The sequence below is a fragment of the Microtus oregoni genome, unplaced genomic scaffold, assembly GCF_018167655.1.
Source record: "Microtus oregoni isolate MIOR12 unplaced genomic scaffold, Mior012 000010F_ref0000083, whole genome shotgun sequence".
In the NCBI taxonomy this organism is placed as follows: domain Eukaryota; kingdom Metazoa; phylum Chordata; class Mammalia; order Rodentia; family Cricetidae; genus Microtus; species Microtus oregoni.
In genome coordinates, this window is record NW_024543069.1 from 49,042,221 (window position 1) to 49,062,019 (window position 19,799).

Sequence of the window (19,799 nt, forward strand, 5' to 3'; positions counted from 1 at the left end):
AATGATGAGTGGGATGTGAAACGGTAGTGTTTTCTAATGGATATTGAGACTTCTTAGTATCAAGTACTTCTCAAAGTACTTCATATATATTTGGTCCCAGGAGACAACAAATCATAGATGTTCCGTTTGCCAGGAAAATGTGGAGAATATGTGCTGTGAACCTACCCAAACAGGAAATCCAGGGATATTGTCTTAGTAATAGAGACAAAAGAGAGCCTTAGCAACAGTCAAGACTAAGGTTGAGCATTCTGCCACAATCATAAAATCACCACTATCCCTATAAGATGTAGTACCTGAGACCGATGATGGAGAAGCACACAAGTCAGCATCCATTCAGAGAGGGGCTGAAGCCACTAAGATTTTCATCTTCTTGTCTAGTGTGTACTGTCCTGTCTCCCAGAAGAGTTATGGATGGCCTATTCAGTGAATGCTTTGTAACTAGTCACCATGTCAGATGCTGTGGGCCGGGAACATGATTTTAATGCTAAGCAAGCTCACATTTTGACCATACTTGACAAAGTATTTCCAGGCAATCTGGCCCCATCATATGAAGTCTCAGGAGTGATACCAGAAGTCAGGAGGAGGCTGAGTGAAATGTTATTACAGAGACCTCTTAGCTGGGAACATCAACAGTCTAAATTAGTATTTTTTGAAATGTGAAATTAGGGGAAGAGTTTTCAGCATATCTATTCTCAGACTCAAAATTGTCCGTTTTAATAATTTCTAAACTGTATCAATCCTATATCCCAACAAAATATCTTAAAAGCCTATGAAAATATAAAAAAAAATCACACTGATGAAGGATCCCAAAGATTCGAAAATTCCATCATTAAAGCCCCATTAAGCAGCTGGAGAGTCGATTCAGTGGTAGGAGCACTTGAAACCTGACTATATATAGCAATTCATTTAAGAAGAAAAAAACAAGTTTAATAAGACATATTCAGACTTCTGAGGTTAATAAAAATGTTCTGTTGACTTTTTACCCTCAGAAGGACCCTGTAATGTCAATGTGCATGCCTTAGAACAGGCAAAAATAAAAATATGATCAGCCTCAGGTAGTTCATCGATATCCTTGGTAGGATCCACTTCACCATAATTGTAAAATATCTAAAAAGCAGCATACATAATCCCCAATGGCTATAGCCCAACAATGCTGTGCCTGTGTAAGTTGAGAAACCATGAAATCTAAGCACATAATTATATCATACCAGAAAAACTAAGCTTCAAGTTATAATTTTAAACCAGAATGCACTAGTCTTGTAATACCTCCTCCAAATGTCTATACAATTCACCAAGAAAAAAAACAAAATAAAACAACAAAAACAAGTGCTTTCATATATGTCTATGGCTATATATCAGACCTCAAAACTCCAACAAACTTCTTAAATAACTACATAGCATGTAGAAGTCATGTTGGCTAGAAAGATAAGTGTCACACAAATAAGATATGTTACTCTCTTATTCGTGGTGAGTCAGCATCCTGACTCGTTTTTTTTTATGAGTATTTTCAGGATAAATTGTTAGACTTACCCAATAATGTTCTTCTGAGACACTTCATACTGTGTGTAATTAATTCCTGCAAGAATTAAGCGTTCTCTGATGATTATATTTTGTCATATTAGTGGTTTAGTATGTTACTGACATGCACATTTGCTTAAGAGAAAGGAATTATTTTAAACTGCCAATACATGGGCTCTCCAAACAAATTACTCTCCAACCTGTTTCCATGGAGGACTGAGAATTCAGCCTAGGAATAGGAAAACAAGGGCATGATATTTGCCTCACTACTCAAGCAATTTCAGAACAATTCCATGAGTTTAAATGGCAATCTTAAAAACTGCTCATTAGAGTTTGCTGTTCTTAAATCTGAAAAAGCATTGCAGAGTTCAAATACTCTATTAAGTGTGACTACCATACAGTTGACTGGATTTGTTTTATTGAATTTTGAATGTGAAGTGACATAAATTTGAAAAATTTCAAACTATATTGTAGAATGTTGCTGGTCATCACCATGTTCACTCAGAAATACACTGTATTTTCTTTCTAGATAAACTCTAGAAATTTATTAGACATGGCCTTGCTAGAATGGTGGTGTTAGGGTTAATCTATTTAACACAAGTCTTTCTGCTAACCACCAATCATTTTCATTCTATAATACCATTCCAGTACCCTTCAAATATGTACACTAACAGTGCCTTTAGCATAGAGAGGTTTTTAAGAATCCTGAAGTGCAGCTTACTGTGAGGTGACTTTTTTCTTAAAGGCATTTATAATCCCATCTTCAAACTGGTTCAGGATTTTAAGAGCAAAGGATTAAACTAAGGCATATTTAGGACCTGCTGTTGTAGTATTTCTGATCATATTATATTTTTGGATATACAGTTACAAAGCTTGCAATAAAAAAAAATGGTGACACTGAGCTTTTCAGCCAAAATCCACTCTGCAAAGCCAAAGAAACACATGGTTGCTCTGCTTTCTTATTTCTAGGAGTCAGTCAAAAGTTAAAGCACAAGACACCTATAGACAGCCTAATCCCAGGGAAATCTTTAATGACTACACAAAAAACCTAACAGTATTCGTTCTTCCTCCTTTGATAGGTTAAGGCAATAAGCCCAGAAGTAGCTTTCCTCAGCAGAAAACAAATTTTATTTCCTCAGGTGTAATTAATATGTACCATGTCAGTCACAAAAGGCCACTAGTGTCTGCCTCATGCCATATGTCATTGCTATAGTTCTGCAAACTCAAAAGATTAATATGTAATTATTATTATGAATGATTATGCTGCATTAACGTTGATAGTGGTCTTTTGTTCTAATTAAAGTGCAGACTTGGCATCTGTATAGAACTTCACTGAAGAAGTTGAGCCAGAGTCCCTATTTTAATGGACTACAAATATTTTTCAATTAAAATGTACAATTTTAATTACCTATGCTCTTCAATAATTATAATTTTATAGTTCCTTCAAGGAATTGTATTTAATATGGGGCCATGCAGGGGTTAATGCCTGAGTTTCACCTTTGAGATTTCTTAGCCATTTAAAAATATATTTTCTGTACCTATAGTATAATTTTATGAAAATTAATAATAATGATATTATTTAGTTTTATATGCTATGAATGGACCTCACTCTGAAATTTAGAACAAAACATGACTAATTTATAAAGATTATTTTCTTTCTTTGTATAGAGAAAGACAAATATACAAACAAACAAAATATTTCACTATACCAATGCAGCTTGTCCACAAAAAGGGAAATACCCAGATGGTTAAGTGTGGCTCATATAATTATATTCCAAAGATGTTATAAATAATTCCATTTAGTGGCTAAGCCAGACTCTATTAGGTGATTGAGTGTGTACAATGGTAACAGAAGGGTTTAGTGGCAAATATATCCCACACATTTTAACTTGGTATTTGAAAAAGAATTATGTCTAGATTAGAAAAGCTTCCGAGGGCATTCTAGCATTCTAATTTGTTTTTATAGACACCCAGAAAATTGCATGGCATTTTGATAATATTTTTTATGTGGGCTTCCAATGTTCATATATACAAGTGTTTAGTATTTTTTAGCTTTTTTAGTTCTGTTTCTAATGAAACAACCTTTAAATGGACAATTTTTTTATAAATTTTACATATTTTTGAAGTGCTATAGTATCACAAAATACAATCGTAGAATTGCAAATGAAAATAAGCAGATAAAAATTTATAGTTTCATGGGACAAAATGCAAAGGCTGATTTTACCAAATAAATGTAACTTAATCTAAAACAATCACCTCTCTGAGTATGCCATTAATAAATTTTATTGAACTGTATTATTGTTAGCTTTTGTTCAAGATAATCTTATTATCATCTGTGATTGTTAAACTTCATTGCATAGAGATTGCTAAAGTAACCTTGATTTTTAATGACATTAGTTTATGGGTGCATTTTAATGACATTAATTTATAGCTGTATGTCTATATTTTCCAATTACTACATATGGTCGAATATCTACTTTCTCTGTGTGAATGTCCATACAAAACTGAATGTTTTTTGCATCTTCTGAAGTGTGATCTCAGTTCAGTATATAACCACTTTGTGTTACTTCAAATGACTCAATATGCAGATTTTGATGTGATTAGAGTGATAAGAATGCATTGACTTTCCAAATCCATTAAGAATGAGTAAGCATTTTATATTTCACTGGCTTAAATATTTGCTCATAATGAAAAACTTAGTACTATTAAATAAAAGTCTCTTTAAAATAGCATGTTCTGTTTCATAAATGCAATGGATATAAATATATAAAGTATCATTTTTAAAGCATCAATTTAAATATATAAATTGCAAGTGAAAATGAATATGTGTGCTTTTGTTACAAATACGCAGTATTTTAAATATGTTATTGATGAGATATCTTTTCATAATGATTTCCACATCAAAACTGGTATTCCATTGCCCCTTATTTAGGAAAGCCTGCTTATAGTTTTATCATTCTTTGCTTGAACTTTCTGTTTTCATATCACACCATTTCAGGTTTCCAGTGTGTGTTGTATTCTAACCTTGCATAACCACAGCTTTACCCATTTAAACAGAGATTCATTTTGTTTCCATAAAAACAACCATTTTGTGAAATGCTGATAGTTATTCATCACCTAGAAAATGATATTTTTGTGCATTCTCTAGAAAGTTTCATTCACTTATTAATTTATTTAGTAAACATGAACTAAGGGCCTGTTCTAGCCCAAGTGTGTAAAAAGTATCCCACACAGTGTGCCTTCTAGCTCTTCAGTCCAAAAATCATGTAACAATTTAGTTTCACATTAATAAGAGTTTTAGAGTTAGTCATGGTAGAGTAGATTACTGAAAACTGAACAGAGCAGATATAGATGGAAGGTCACATGGTGGCCTCACTGACCTTCCATGTGGATCTTTAGAAAAATATTGTTCTTTATCCAGTGTTCTGCTGTGTGGTGGTTGTTGTTCTCTATGATCTTACCAATGTGTAACTCTATGCTTACATAGGATGTTATTAATTGTACCTTTTAATGTTTAGAGACTAATACAATAGATGCTATTTGAAGAAGGAGCTGCGGGCTGCATTCCTGCCACCCAGCTCCTGGCTGCCTGGCTAGCTTATGCCCCAAAATAACAACACACAAACTGTATTCTTTTAAACACTGCCTGGCCTATTATATCTAGCCCCTTTTTGGCTAACTCTCACATCTGGACTAACCCATTTATAATAATATGTGTAGCACCACGAGGCAGTAACTTACCGGGAAGATTCTAGCTTACGTCCATCTTGGGCTGGAGCTTCATTGCGTCTACCCCAGAGAGGAGAGGCATGGCATCTGGCTCACTTCCCTTCTTCCCTGCATTCTGTTCTGTTTACTCTACCAACCTATGTTCTAACCTATCAGGCCAAGCAATTTCTTTATTAATTAACCAATGAAATCAACAGATTTATATATGGCACTTCCACATTATTTCCCCCTTTTCTGTTTAAACAAAAAAAGAAGGCTTTAACTTTAACTTAGCAAAATTACATATAACAAATCAGTTATCAAGTAAGAATTACAGTTACAATATTTATATCTATTTTATCTTTTACCATAACAAATGAAAACTATAACTATAACTAACCATTCTTCAACTCCATTAAAGACTCCAGAAGGATATAATATTACCTAAGTAAACAAGAAGTAAGAAACTTCCAAAACTCTAGAAGTGACAGAGACATCTCGCTGCCTGGACAGTCACCCAAAGTTCTTTTGTACTGCTGAGGCATCCATCTTTGGCTGTCAGGCCCATAGTTTCCAACAGACATTTCCATGAAATAGGAAATGTTAAAGGCATTTCAGTCACTATCTGCTGTGTCATGCAGAATGTTTTGTAGACTCTTTCATGAATCAGGAACCCCGAAAGATAATCTCACCTTTAGGTAAGTTCAGCAGTTCTCTCTCTGAGGGTTCTCTATGTCCAGTTTATGCAACAGTCCAGGCAAGACCAGTTTCTTGCCCAAATGGTTATCAAACTGCGTAAGGAGTCTCTTCGATGCCCATCTTCCTTTTGAAGTAGATTGGTGCTGCCAGGAGCAGACGTGTCTCTTTGTCATGAAAAACCCTAAGTTATTAAAACATTAAATTTCATATTCTGTAGTCTTTGAAAGATATAAAGAATGTCTATCTAACTGAAATAATATCTCTCTCTATATAGAAAATCTAACATGACTACAAGCTTGACTAATATTGATGATTATCCATTAACATCCTATATTTTTTAATTTGCATTACATTTTATTATTTTATTTATTTATTTTTTATTTTTTTTGGTTTTTTCGAGACAGGGTTTCTCTGTGGCTTTGGAGCCTGTCCTGGAATTAGCTCTTGTAGACCAGGCTGGTCTCGAACTCACAGAGATCCGCCTGCCTCTGCCTCCCGAGTGCTGGGATTAAAGGCGTGCGCCACCATCGCCCGGCTTGCATTACATTTTAAATGAACTACACAACCACAATACTTTAATCAAGAGCAGAAATACATATACATATAACAAGATTGACTTTACAATCCATACCAATGCAAATTATTCATATCTATATCATATCCCTCTTTAACTTTAAAATAACATTTATAAACAATATTTGGGAGTATGGGCACAGTTTTTTTCTCTCCAAACTGTTTTGTGCTGAATGGGGGTTGCTGTTAATTAGATATTTCATGGTGTAACCTGTGTGCCAGGTTCATCACAGTCGGCAGTTGAGTGAAGAAATTTTTTGAGGGTATTCACAGCAACCTCTCAGGAGGGTGTGGTCTATCATACCATATTGGGATAGAAGCAATCCACAGGATCTCATCCTCTGTGAAAACAAAAGAAGACCCTCTCCAAAGCATCATATCCTTAGACCCAAATTCTGAAGTAAAGATACCTTTAGAACATATATGTTGGATGAGCATAGCAGCCCACACAATGAAATGTCTCTCTGTACTTAGCTCCTTCACAGTTAAAATATTTAAAGAAAACACAATGTATATAATCCAGACTCTCTATGAATTTTCCATTTTTACGTGGCTTATTTTTCTTTATTTCTTTTAATCTATAACTATCTGTACTCTGTCTCTTTAAAGACTTTACTCCTTTTTAAGGCATTAACTTTAGTCTCCATATTCCTTTTCTTCTCTCTCCCAAGCCTACATACACTCATCCAACACAGTAACCCATTTAGAGGTCTTTTATGTTTGAGTCTGTCATATTGTGAATCTGTAATTTTTTACTATCCAGGAGCATTTTTGCTTTGCAGTTTTAAATCACTAAGCATTTAAGAATTTAAGCTGTGACATTCCTAGGTCAAAAACAGGTACTGCCTGCTTGCCCTGCCCAGTCTAACAAGGTGGAGCTGCTTGTGACTCTGAACCATTTGCTTGAGGCTCTGGAACAGTGGGCTGCTCTGGATGTTGGCTCCACTTCTCTCCAATTTCACAATGGAGCAGGTACCACTTTTACTAGCTCTAGAGCTGTCAAGTAGGAGCCACACTCAGCATTTAACTCTGAGACTGAGCGTGCAGCACCGAAACTCTTTTCATCCAAGTTAGAGCCAAATCTGACAGGCAGAGCACTGTGCAGCCTGGAAACATCTCTCTGTATGGCTGCAGGAATCTGACATGCTCTCTCGCCTGCCTAAGGCTGATCCCACAGTCTGCCCAGGTGGAGAGCACATGCATGGTCGTAGAGTACTTTCTTTCCAATCCTGAGCAGGCACACAAACATCCAGTCCCATAAAAGCCATTGAAATGCTTTAAGGCCAGAGTTCGCACTGGTGGCACAGCCCCAGGAAGCCATGTTTTAAAATGACTGCATTTTTTTTCTGCCTCTATTGCTGAAACAGGAAATCTCTCTATGGAATGTCCTAGCAAACAACAAAAATCTGTGTTAAACTCTCTCTCCCTTTTTTTTAAAGCCCTCTTAGGTTTTTAAGTGGATTTAGTTACCACGTTGAGAAAATGCTCCTGGATAGTAAAAAAAATTACAGATTCACAATAGGACAGATTCAAACATAAAAGACCTCTAAATGGGTCACAGTGTTGGATGAGTGTACATAGGCTTGGGAAAAAGAAGAAAATGAATATAGAGAATAAAGTTAAAGCCTTTCTTTTTTTGTTTAAACAGAAAAATGGGAAATGATAGAGGAGAGTTATCTGTCTATGTTTTACTTTCATAGGTTAATAAAGATACTGTCTTGGCCCTTTGATAGGACAGAAAATTTGGTAGGTGGAGTAAACAGAACAGGATGCTGGGTAGAAGGCATGAGGCAGATGCCTCAGGCATTTGCCATGATTCTCAGACCCCAGACGGATGCAGGCTAGGATCCTTCTCAGTAAGCCATCACCTTGTGGTGCTACACAGATTACTAGAAATGGATTAATCAAGATGTGAGAGTTAGCCAATAAGAGGCTACAGATAACGTGCCAGGCAGTATTTAAAAGAATACAGTTTCCATGTAATTATTTTGGGTAAAGCTAGCCAGTGGCCGGGAGCTGGGAGGCAGGAAGCAGTCTGCACCTCCTTCTACAATATTTTATATAAATAAATGACCCAAAATCTTCACAGTGAAATTTCTACAGTGTTGATGGAAGCCACTTAGCCCTGAAATAATCACATATTATTTAGATCTCTGGCCCATTAGCTTTAGCTTCTTATTGGCTAACTCTTACATCTTAATTTAACCCATCTCCGTTAAGCTGTGTATCACCACCAGGTCATAACCTACTGGCAAAGCTTCAGTACATCTGTCTCCTGCAGCAGCTCCCTGGATTTTCTTTGATTCTGCCCTTCTCTTTCCCAGCATTCACTCTAACTTTTCCAGCCTAGTTCTGTTCTGCCCATGCCAGAGGCTCAAAGCAGTTTTTTTATTCATTAACCAATAAAAGCAACACATAGACAGAAGGACTTCCCACACCAATATAGTTCACAGATTCATTCATCAAAGTAGCAAGATGCAAAAGTAGAATGCAAAAATCATTAGCTTTATGCTTCTTGCTCCACTTTCAGCAGTCCCTTTTCAGGAAGATACTAGACTAGCTTCTTGCCATCAATTCTATCAACCCCAGAGACCCAAGTACTGTCCCTCATCAGGGAGACATTAGACATACTCTAGCCCACTTCCATGCTATGACTAAGGACCATGAGTCCTGAAACTGACTTTGACCCACCCAATCTTCCATGCTGTAAGAGATCTCAGATATACATTGGTAATTCTTTCAGCACCCATCCATTGTTTGAGGAAAAATTCAGGACCATGAGTCCTGAAACTGTCTTTGACCCACCCAATCTTCCATGCTGTAAGAGATCTCAGATATACATTGGTAATTCTTTCAGCACCCATCCATTGTTTGAGGAAAAATTCTGGGCACTTCTTTCAGACCCTTTAAGATTGACTATGAGAATTTTAGAACTTTACAAAAGGTCTGCTCCTGGAATTAAAAACACCACTTAGATTTAACTAAGCAAGGATCACTTCTGATACTCCATTCAAACATACACACTAAGTTACCCAAAGACTGAACCCTACATTACATACAAATGGTCAATATTGGAGCAACAGGAAACAAATTTTTAAATACCCACTCAATAAAAGAGAGATTATTTCCATGTCAAGAAACACTATCAAAAATGTAATTCCAGATACATAGGTCCTGTCTTAGATTTTTATTGCTATGACAAACCAGCATGATAACAACTCTTTATTCTTTAATCTCAGTTTATTGACAATACATAAACTAAACACTGTTGAATTTACAGCTTTTTTTATTTTTTTTACTTTTTTTAAAAAAGGAATCAAATTATCCTTTTTTATCTTACATATCAACACCAGTTCCCACTCCTTCTCTTCCTCCCACACTTCCACCTACTATCCCACCTCACCCCCATCCACTTCTCAGACAGGGTAAGGAACATCATTGATTTAGACAATGTCCAAGGTCTCCCCATCTATATCTAGGCTGAGCAAGGTATCCATAAAAAAGAATAGGTTCCAAAAGAGCTAGTACACACAGTAGGAATGAATTCTTGTGCCACTTCCAGTAGCCCCACAGTATGCCACAGTCATAAAACTGTCACCTATATTCAGATGAACTAGATTGGACCTATATTGTTTTCTTCCATGTATGGCTAGAGTTGGCAAGGTCCCATTTGCTCAGGTATACTGTTTTAGTTGGTATACCCATCATGGTCTTGACCTCCTCACTCATATTCTCACTTCTTCCACTCTTCAACTGGACTTTAGGAGCTCAGTCTTGTGCTCTGATGCAAGTCTCTACTTCTCTTTCCATCACTTGCTGGATGAAGGTCTTATGGTGATATTTAAGATATTCATCAGTCTATATACAAAGCAAGGCCAGTTCAGGCATCCTATCCTCTATTGCTTAGGGTCTTAGCTGGGGTAATCATTGTAGATTTCTGGGAATTTCTCTCGAGCCAGGTTTCTTGCTGAACCCTCAATGGCTCCTTCAATTAAAATATTTCTTTCCATGTTCTCATCTCTGTCTTTCCTTCATCTTGACTATCCTGTTCCCTCAAGTTCTTCTTACACCTCCCCTATTTCGCTTTTCTTCCTCTTCTGCCCTCTGTACTCTCCCTACCCATATGATTCTAATTTTGTTAGGCAATCTTATCTATTTCCCCTTTCCAGATGGATCTATGCATGCTTTTCTTACGGTTCACCTTGTTCCTTAACTTCTTTAGGATCATGAACTATAGGCTCAGTACCCTTTGCTTTATAGGTATTATCCACTTAGAAGTGACTATATTCTATATGTATATATCAGGGTTTGGGTTACCTCACTCAAGATGTTTTTTCTAGTTCCATTCATTTTCATGTAAATTTCAAAATGTCATTTTTTTAACCACTTCATAGTACTCTAATGTGTAAATATACCACATTTTCTTTATCAATTTTTTTACTTCAGGGGCATCTAGATTATTTTCAGGTTCTGGCTATTACAAATAATGCTGCTATGAACATAGTTGTAGTATGATTGTAGTATGATTGATGTAGTATGATTTGTAGTATGATTGAGCATCTTTTGGGTATGTGTCCAAAAGCAGTATTGCTGGGTCCAGAGGTAGGTTGATTCCCAATTTTCTGAGAAACTGCCATACTGATTTCCAAAGTGGTTGTACAAGTTTGTACTCCCATCAAAAATCATGGAGTGTTCACCTTACTCCATATTCTCTCCAGCATAAGTTATCATTGGTGTTTTTTTATCTTAGCCATTCTGACTGGTGTAAGATGGTATCTTAGAGTAATTTTGATTTGCATTTCCCTGATGGCTAAGGATATTGAACATTTCCTTAAGTGTCTAATACCTATACTCCTCAAAGTATTCCACATAATAGAAACAGAAGGAACATTGTCAAACTTTTTTTATGAGGCTACAGTAACCCTGTTATGAAAACCATACAAAGATTCAACCAGGAAAGAGAATTACAGACCAGTTTCACTCATGAACATAGATGCAAAAATACTCAATAAAATACTGGCAAACAGAATCCAAGAACACATCAAAAAATCATCCACCAGCCCTCTTTTGGCGCGTGGCATCGCCCAGCGCAGCCTATCTGGGCACTGGGTCCGAGTACCCGGGGCTCCCGGGCGGGCAGCAGTTCCTTTGTTTCTGTGGCCTGCCTGCACCAAGCGGGGTAGGCGCTTTGTCTGCGAGCTGCCCAACCAGCACGGAGGCCTGATCTTTCGGCGCCAGGAGACCCAGCATTGGGGTGAGTTTCTGGCCCACGGCGCCAGCCTGGGACGGGGAGCTCGGGGGTTTCTTGGCCGCCTGTCCTGCTTGGGCTCTCTGCAGGGCCTCTACTCCCCGGGTGCTGCCTCTTTCTTCCTGGCCCACCCAGCTTCCATCCAGAGCCCTCCCCACTTCGCCCCCACTGCCCTCTTTTGGCGCGTGGCATCGCCCAGCGCAGCCTATCTGGGCGCTGGGTCCGAGTACCCGGGGCTCCCGGGCGGGCAGCAGTTCCTTTGTTTCTGTGGCCTGCCTGCACCAAGCGGGGTAGGCGCTTTGTCTGCGAGCTGCCCAACCAGCACGGAGGCCTGATCTTTCGGCGCCAGGAGACCCAGCATTGGGGTGAGTTTCTGGCCCACGGCGCCAGCCTGGGACGGGGAGCTCGGGGGTTTCTTGGCCCCCTGTCCTGCTTGGGCTCTCTGCTGCCTCTTTCTTCCTGGCCCACCCAGCTTCCATCCAGAGCCCTCCCCACTTCGCCCCCACTGCCCTCTTTTGGCGCGTGGCATCGCCCAGCGCAGCCTATCTGGGCGCTGGGTCCGAGTACCCGGGGCTCCCGGGCGGGCAGCAGTTCCTTTGTTTCTGTGGCCTGCCTGCACCAAGCGGGGTAGGCGCTTTGTCTGCGAGCTGCCCAACCAGCACGGAGGCCTGATCTTTCGGCGCCAGGAGACCCAGCATTGGGGTGAGTTTCTGGCCCACGGCGCCAGCCTGGGACGGGGAGCTCGGGGGTTTCTTGGCCCCCTGTCCTGCTTGGGCTCTCTGCTGCCTCTTTCTTCCTGGCCCACCCAGCTTCCATCCAGAGCCCTCCCCACTTCGCCCCCACTGCCCTCTTTTGGCGCGTGGCATCGCCCAGCGCAGCCTATCTGGGCGCTGGGTCCGAGTACCCGGGGCTCCCGGGCGGGCAGCAGTTCCTTTGTTTCTGTGGCCTGCCTGCACCAAGCGGGGTAGGCGCTTTGTCTGCGAGCTGCCCAACCAGCACGGAGGCCTGATCTTTCGGCGCCAGGAGACCCAGCATTGGGGTGAGTTTCTGGCCCACGGCGCCAGCCTGGGACGGGGAGCTCGGGGGTTTCTTGGCCCCCTGTCCTGCTTGGGCTCTCTGCTGCCTCTTTCTTCCTGGCCCACCCAGCTTCCATCCAGAGCCCTCCCCACTTCGCCCCCACTGCCCTCTTTTGGCGCGTGGCATCGCCCAGCGCAGCCTATCTGGGCGCTGGGTCCGAGTACCCGGGGCTCCCGGGCGGGCAGCAGTTCCTTTGTTTCTGTGGCCTGCCTGCACCAAGCGGGGTAGGCGCTTTGTCTGCGAGCTGCCCAACCAGCACGGAGGCCTGATCTTTCGGCGCCAGGAGACCCAGCATTGGGGTGAGTTTCTGGCCCACGGCGCCAGCCTGGGACGGGGAGCTCGGGGGTTTCTTGGCCCCCTGTCCTGCTTGGGCTCTCTGCTGCCTCTTTCTTCCTGGCCCACCCAGCTTCCATCCAGAGCCCTCCCCACTTCGCCCCCACTGCCCTCTTTTGGCGCGTGGCATCGCCCAGCGCAGCCTATCTGGGCGCTGGGTCCGAGTACCCGGGGCTCCCGGGCGGGCAGCAGTTCCTTTGTTTCTGTGGCCTGCCTGCACCAAGCGGGGTAGGCGCTTTGTCTGCGAGCTGCCCAACCAGCACGGAGGCCTGATCTTTCGGCGCCAGGAGACCCAGCATTGGGGTGAGTTTCTGGCCCACGGCGCCAGCCTGGGACGGGGAGCTCGGGGGTTTCTTGGCCCCCTGTCCTGCTTGGGCTCTCTGCTGCCTCTTTCTTCCTGGCCCACCCAGCTTCCATCCAGAGCCCTCCCCACTTCGCCCCCACTGCCCTCTTTTGGCGCGTGGCATCGCCCAGCGCAGCCTATCTGGGCGCTGGGTCCGAGTACCCGGGGCTCCCGGGCGGGCAGCAGTTCCTTTGTTTCTGTGGCCTGCCTGCACCAAGCGGGGTAGGCGCTTTGTCTGCGAGCTGCCCAACCAGCACGGAGGCCTGATCTTTCGGCGCCAGGAGACCCAGCATTGGGGTGAGTTTCTGGCCCACGGCGCCAGCCTGGGACGGGGAGCTCGGGGGTTTCTTGGCCCCCTGTCCTGCTTGGGCTCTCTGCAGGGCCTCTACTCCCCGGGTGCTGCCTCTTTCTTCCTGGCCCACCCAGCTTCCGTCCAGAGCCCTCCCCACTTCGCCCCCACTGCCCTCTTTTGGCGCGTGGCATCGCCCAGCCCAGCCTATCTGGGCGCTGAGTCCGAGTACCCGGGGCTCCCGGGGGGCAGCAGTTCCTTTGTTTCTGTGGCCTGCCTGCACCAAGCGGGGTAGGCGCTTTGTCTGCGAGCTGCCCAACCAGCACGGAGGCCTGATCTTTCGGCGCCAGGAGACCCAGCATTGGGAGAGCCAACATTGGGGAGAGACAGCGTTTGGTAGGCAAGGAGACCTAATCCGGTAAAAGAAGATCCATAGGGAGCATTTGGAAGAAGAGATGGGCCGACGTCAAGGCAAGAATTCGCCCAACAAGCTGAAAAGCAACATGAAGCTACCAGAAACAAGCGACCTCACGACGGGAGGACAAGAACCCCTTAATCAAGAGGAAGGAGAAAAGATTGACTTCATGAAAGTGATTGACACCCTTAAACAGCATGTAAAAAACGCCCTTATAGAAATGGATGAGAAATATAACAGAAAGTTTGAAGAATTGAATAAATCAGTGAATGATACCCTAGAAAACCAAGGAAAAACAATCAAACAGATAATGGAAACAGTTCAAGACCTGAAAACTGAAATAGAGGCAAAGAAGAAAACACAAACAGAGGGCCGTCTGGACATGGAAAATCTAGGTAAACGAATAGAGACTACAGAAACAAGCATAACCAGCAGAATACAAGAGATAGAAGAAAGACTCTCTGATTCTGAAGATACCATAGAGAAAATAAACACACTGATCAAAGAAAACAGCAAGTCCAACAAACTCTCATCACAAAACATTCAGGAAATATGGGACACAATAAAAAGACCAAACCTAAGAATAATAGGAATAGAAGAAGGAGAAGAAGGGCAGCTCAATGGTCCAGAAAATCTATTTAATAAAATTATAGAAGAAAACTTTCCCAACCTAAGGAAAGATTTTCCTATGAAGGTGCAAGAAGCATACAGAACACCGAATAGGCTGGATCAAAAAAAAACATCCTCTCGCCATATAATTATCAAAACACAAAGCATACAGAATAAGGAAAGAATATTAAGAGCTGCAAAGGAAAAAGGCCAAATTACTTATAAAGGTAAACCTATCAGACTTACACCTGACTTCTCCATGGAAACCATGAAAGCCAGAAGGTCCTGGATAGATGTACTGCAGAAACTGAGAGACCATGGGTGCAAGCCCAGATTACTATACCCAGCCAAGCTTTCATTCACTATAAATGGAGAAAATAAAATTTTCCAGGATAAAAACAAATTTAAACAATACGCAGCCACAAATCCAGCCTTACAGAAAGTAATTGAAGGAAAATCACTAACCAAGGAGTCCAACAATGACCACAATAACTCAGACATCTAGAGACCCTTCACCAACACAAAACAAAGAAGGGAAACACACAAACTCTACGACTAAAAAAAATGACCGGAGTTAACAACCACTGGTCATTAATATCACTTAATGTCAATGGACTCAAGTCACCTATAAAAAGGCACAGGCTAAGAGATTGGATAAGAAAACAGGATCCAACATTCTGCTGTTTACAAGAAACACACCTCAACCACAAAGACAGGCACCTACTCAGAGTAAAGGGCTGGGAAAAGGCCTATCAAGCAAATGGACCTAAGAAACAGGCAGGTGTGGCCATACTAATCTCTAACAAAGTTGACTTTAAACTTAAATCAATCAGAAGAGATGGAGAGGGGCATTTTATACTCATAACAGGAACAGTTCATCAGGATGAAGTCTCAATCCTGAACATCTATGCCCCTAATATAAAAGCACCCACGTACATAAAAGAAACATTGCTAAAATTCAAGGCAGCCATCAAACCGCACACACTAATAGTAGGAGACTTCAACACTCCTCTCTCACCAATGGACAGGTCAATCAGACAGGAACCTAACAGAGAAATAAGAGAATTAGTGGAGGTAATGAATCAAATGGACTTAACAGACATCTATAGAACATTCCATCCAAATAGGAAAGAATATACCTTCTTCTCTGCAGCTCATGGAACCTTCTCGAAAATCGACCACATAGTCGGTAACAAAGCAAACATCCACAGTTACAAAAAAATATTAGTAACCACCTGTGTCTTATCAGATCGCCATGGATTAAAGTTAGAATTCAACAATAATGCTACCCCCAGAAAGCATACAAAGTCATGGAAACTGAACAGTCAACTATTGAACCATAGCTGGATTAAGGAAGAAATAAAGAAAGAAATTAAAATCTTCCTGGAATTCAATGAAAATAAAGAAACAACATACTCAAACTTATGGGACACTATGAAAGCAGTCCTAAGAGGAAAGTTCATAGCACTAAGTGCCCACTTAAAGAAAACAGAGAAAGCTCCCATTGGAGACTTAACAGCCCACCTGAAAGCTCTAGAAAAAAAAGAAGCAGACTCACCTAGGAGGAGTAGAAGACTGGAAATAATCAAAATGAGGGCTGAAATCAACAAAATAGAAACACAGAAAACAATACAAAAAATCAATGAAACAAAAAGCTGGTTCCTGGAGAAAATCAACAAGATTGACAAACCACTATCCAAGCTAATCAAACGGCAGAGAGAGAATTTGCAAATTAATAAGATCAGAAATGAAAAGGGGGACATAACCACAGACACAGAGGAAATTCAGAGAATCATTAGATCTTACTACAAAAGCCTATATGCCACAAAATTGGAAAATGTAAAGGAAATGGATACTTTTTTAGATAAATATCATATACCAAAGTTAAATCAGGACCTGGTGAACAATCTAAATAGACCTGTTAGTCGCGAAGAATTAGAAGAGGTTATCAAAAACCTCCCTACCAAAAAAAGCCCAGGACCAGATGGTTTCAATGCGGAATTCTACCAGACCTTCCAAGAAGATCTAATACCTATACTCCTTAATGTATTCCACAAGATAGAAACAGAAGGGTCATTACCAAACTCCTTTTATGAAGCCACAATTACTCTGATACCAAAACCACTCAAAGACTCAACCAGGAAAGAGAACTACAGGCCAATCTCACTCATGAATATCGACGCAAAAATCCTCAACAAAATACTGGCAAATCGAATCCAAGAACACATCCGAAAAATTATCCATTATGATCAAGTAGGCTTCATTCCTGAGATGCAGGGCTGGTTCAACATACGAAAATCTATCAATGTAATCCAGCATATAAATAAACTGAAAGAAAAAAACCATATGATCATTTCATTAGATGCTGAAAAAGCATTTGACAAAATTCAACATCCATTTATGTTAAAAGTCTTGGAGAGATTAGGGATACAAGGGTCATACCTAAATATAATAAAAGCTATATACAGCAAGCCGACAGCTAACATCAAATTAAACGGAGAGAAACTCAAAGCCATCCCACTTAACTCAGGAACACGACAAGGCTGTCCACTCTCCCCATACCTCTTCAATATAGTGCTTGAAGTTCTAGCAATAGCAATAAGACAACATAATGGAATCAAGGGGATTCGAATTGGAAAGGAAGAAGTTAAACTTTCGTTATTTGCAGATGATATGATAGTGTACATAAGCGACCCCAAAAACTCCACCCAAGAACTCCTACAGCTGATAAACAGCTTTAGTAATGTGGCAGGATACAAGATCAACTCCAAAAAATCAGTCGCCCTCTTATACACAAAGGATATGGAAGCAGAGAGGGAAATCAGAGAAGCTTCACCATTCACAATAGCCAAAAACAGCATAAAATATCTTGGGGTACATCTAACCAAGGAAGTGAAAGATCTATTTGACAAGAACTTTAAGGCATTGAAGAAAGAAATTGAAGAGGATACCAAAAAATGGATGGACCTCCCTTGCTCTTGGATTGGGAGGATCAACATAGTAAAAATGGCAATTCTACCAAAGGCTATTTATAGATTCAATGCAATCCCCATCAAGATCCCATCAAAATTCTTCACAGATCTGGAGAGGACAATAATCAACTTTATATGGAAAAACAAAAAACCCAGGATAGCCAAAACAATCCTATACAATAAAGGATCTTCTGGAGGCATTACCATCCCTGACTTCAAACTCTATTACAGAGCTACAGTAATGAAAACAGTGTGGTACTGGCATAAAAACAGAGAAGTCGACCAATGGAATCGTATAGAAGACCCGGATTTTATCCCACAAACCTATGAACACCTGATTTTCGATAAAGGAGCTAAAAGTATAAAATGGAAGAAAGAAAGCATCTTCAACAAATGGTGCTGGCACAACAGGATGTCATCTTGTAGAAGAATGAAAATAGACCCTTATCTATCACCGTGCACAAAACTCAAGTCCAAATGGATTAAAGACCTCAATATCAGCCCGAACACACTGAACCTGATAGAAGAGAAAGTGGGAAGTACCCTACAGGAGCTGGGCACAGGAGATCGCTTCCTATGTATAACCCCAGAAGCACAGACATTAAGGGCAACATTGAATAAATGGGACCTACTTAAACTGAGAAGCTTCTGTAAAGCAAAGGACATAGTCAATAAGACACAAAGGCAACCTACTGATTGGGAGAAGATCTTCACCAACCCCACAACAGACAAAGGTCTGATCTCCAAAATATATAAAGAACTCAAGAAACTAGACTTTAAAATGCTAATTAACCCAATTAAAAAATGGGGCACTGAACTGAACAGAGAATTCTCAGCAGAGGAAGTTCAAATGGCCAAAAGACACTTAAAGTCGTGCTCAACTTCCTTAGCAATCAGGGAAATGCAAATCAAAACAACTTTGAGATATCATCTTACACCTGTCAGAATGGCTAAAGTCAAAAACACCAAGGATAACCTTTGCTGGAGAGGCTGTGGAGGAACGGGTACCCTCATCCATTGCTGGTGGGAATGCCATCTTGTGCAACCACTGTGGAAGTCAGTGTTTCGGTTTCTCAGGAAATTCGGGATCAACTTACCCCTGGACCCAGCAATACCACTCCTGGGAATATACCCAAGAGATGCTCTATCAAATGACAAAAGCATTTGTTCAACTATGTTCATAGCAGTATTATTTGTAATAGCCAGAACCTGGAAACAACCTAGATTCCCTTCAATGGAAGAATGGATGAAGAAAGTATGGAATATATACACGCTAGAGTACTACGCTGCGGTAAAAAACAATGACTTCTCGAATTTTGCAGGCAAATGGATGGAAATAGAAAACACTATCCTGAGTGAGGTGTCCCAGACCCAAAAAGATGAACATGGGATGTACTCGCTCATAATTGGTTTCTAGCCATAAATTAGGGCCACGGAGTCTACAATAGGTGAACCTAAAGAAGCTAAGTAAGAAGGTGAACCCAAGGAAAAACATATAGTTATCCTCTTGGCTAAGGGAAGTAGACCCAATTGCCGGGGAGAAAATTAGGATCTTGGGGGTGGGGTGGGATGGGGGTAAGGGGAGATGGGGAGAGAAAAGGTAGAAGGGAAGGAGGGGGGATTTGGGGAATCAGGAGAATTGGGATAAAGGAAAGGTGGATAGGGGAGCACGGAACCACAATTCTTAGTTAAGGGAACCACTTTAGGGTGAGCAAGAGATTTGACCCTAGAGGGGCTCCCAAGTGCCCAACATGAGGTTCCCAGTTAGTTCCTTGGGTAGCTGAGGATTGGGAACCTGAAATGACCCTATCCGAGAGCAATACTGACGAATATCTTGCATATCATCATAGAACCTTCATCTGGTGATGGATGGAGACAGAGACAGAGACCCACACTGGAGCACTGGACTGAGCTCCCAAGGTCCCAATGAGGAGCAGAAGGAGGGAGAACATGAGCAAAGAAGTCGGGACCACGAGGCGTGCACCCACCCACTGAGACAGTGGAGCTGATCTACT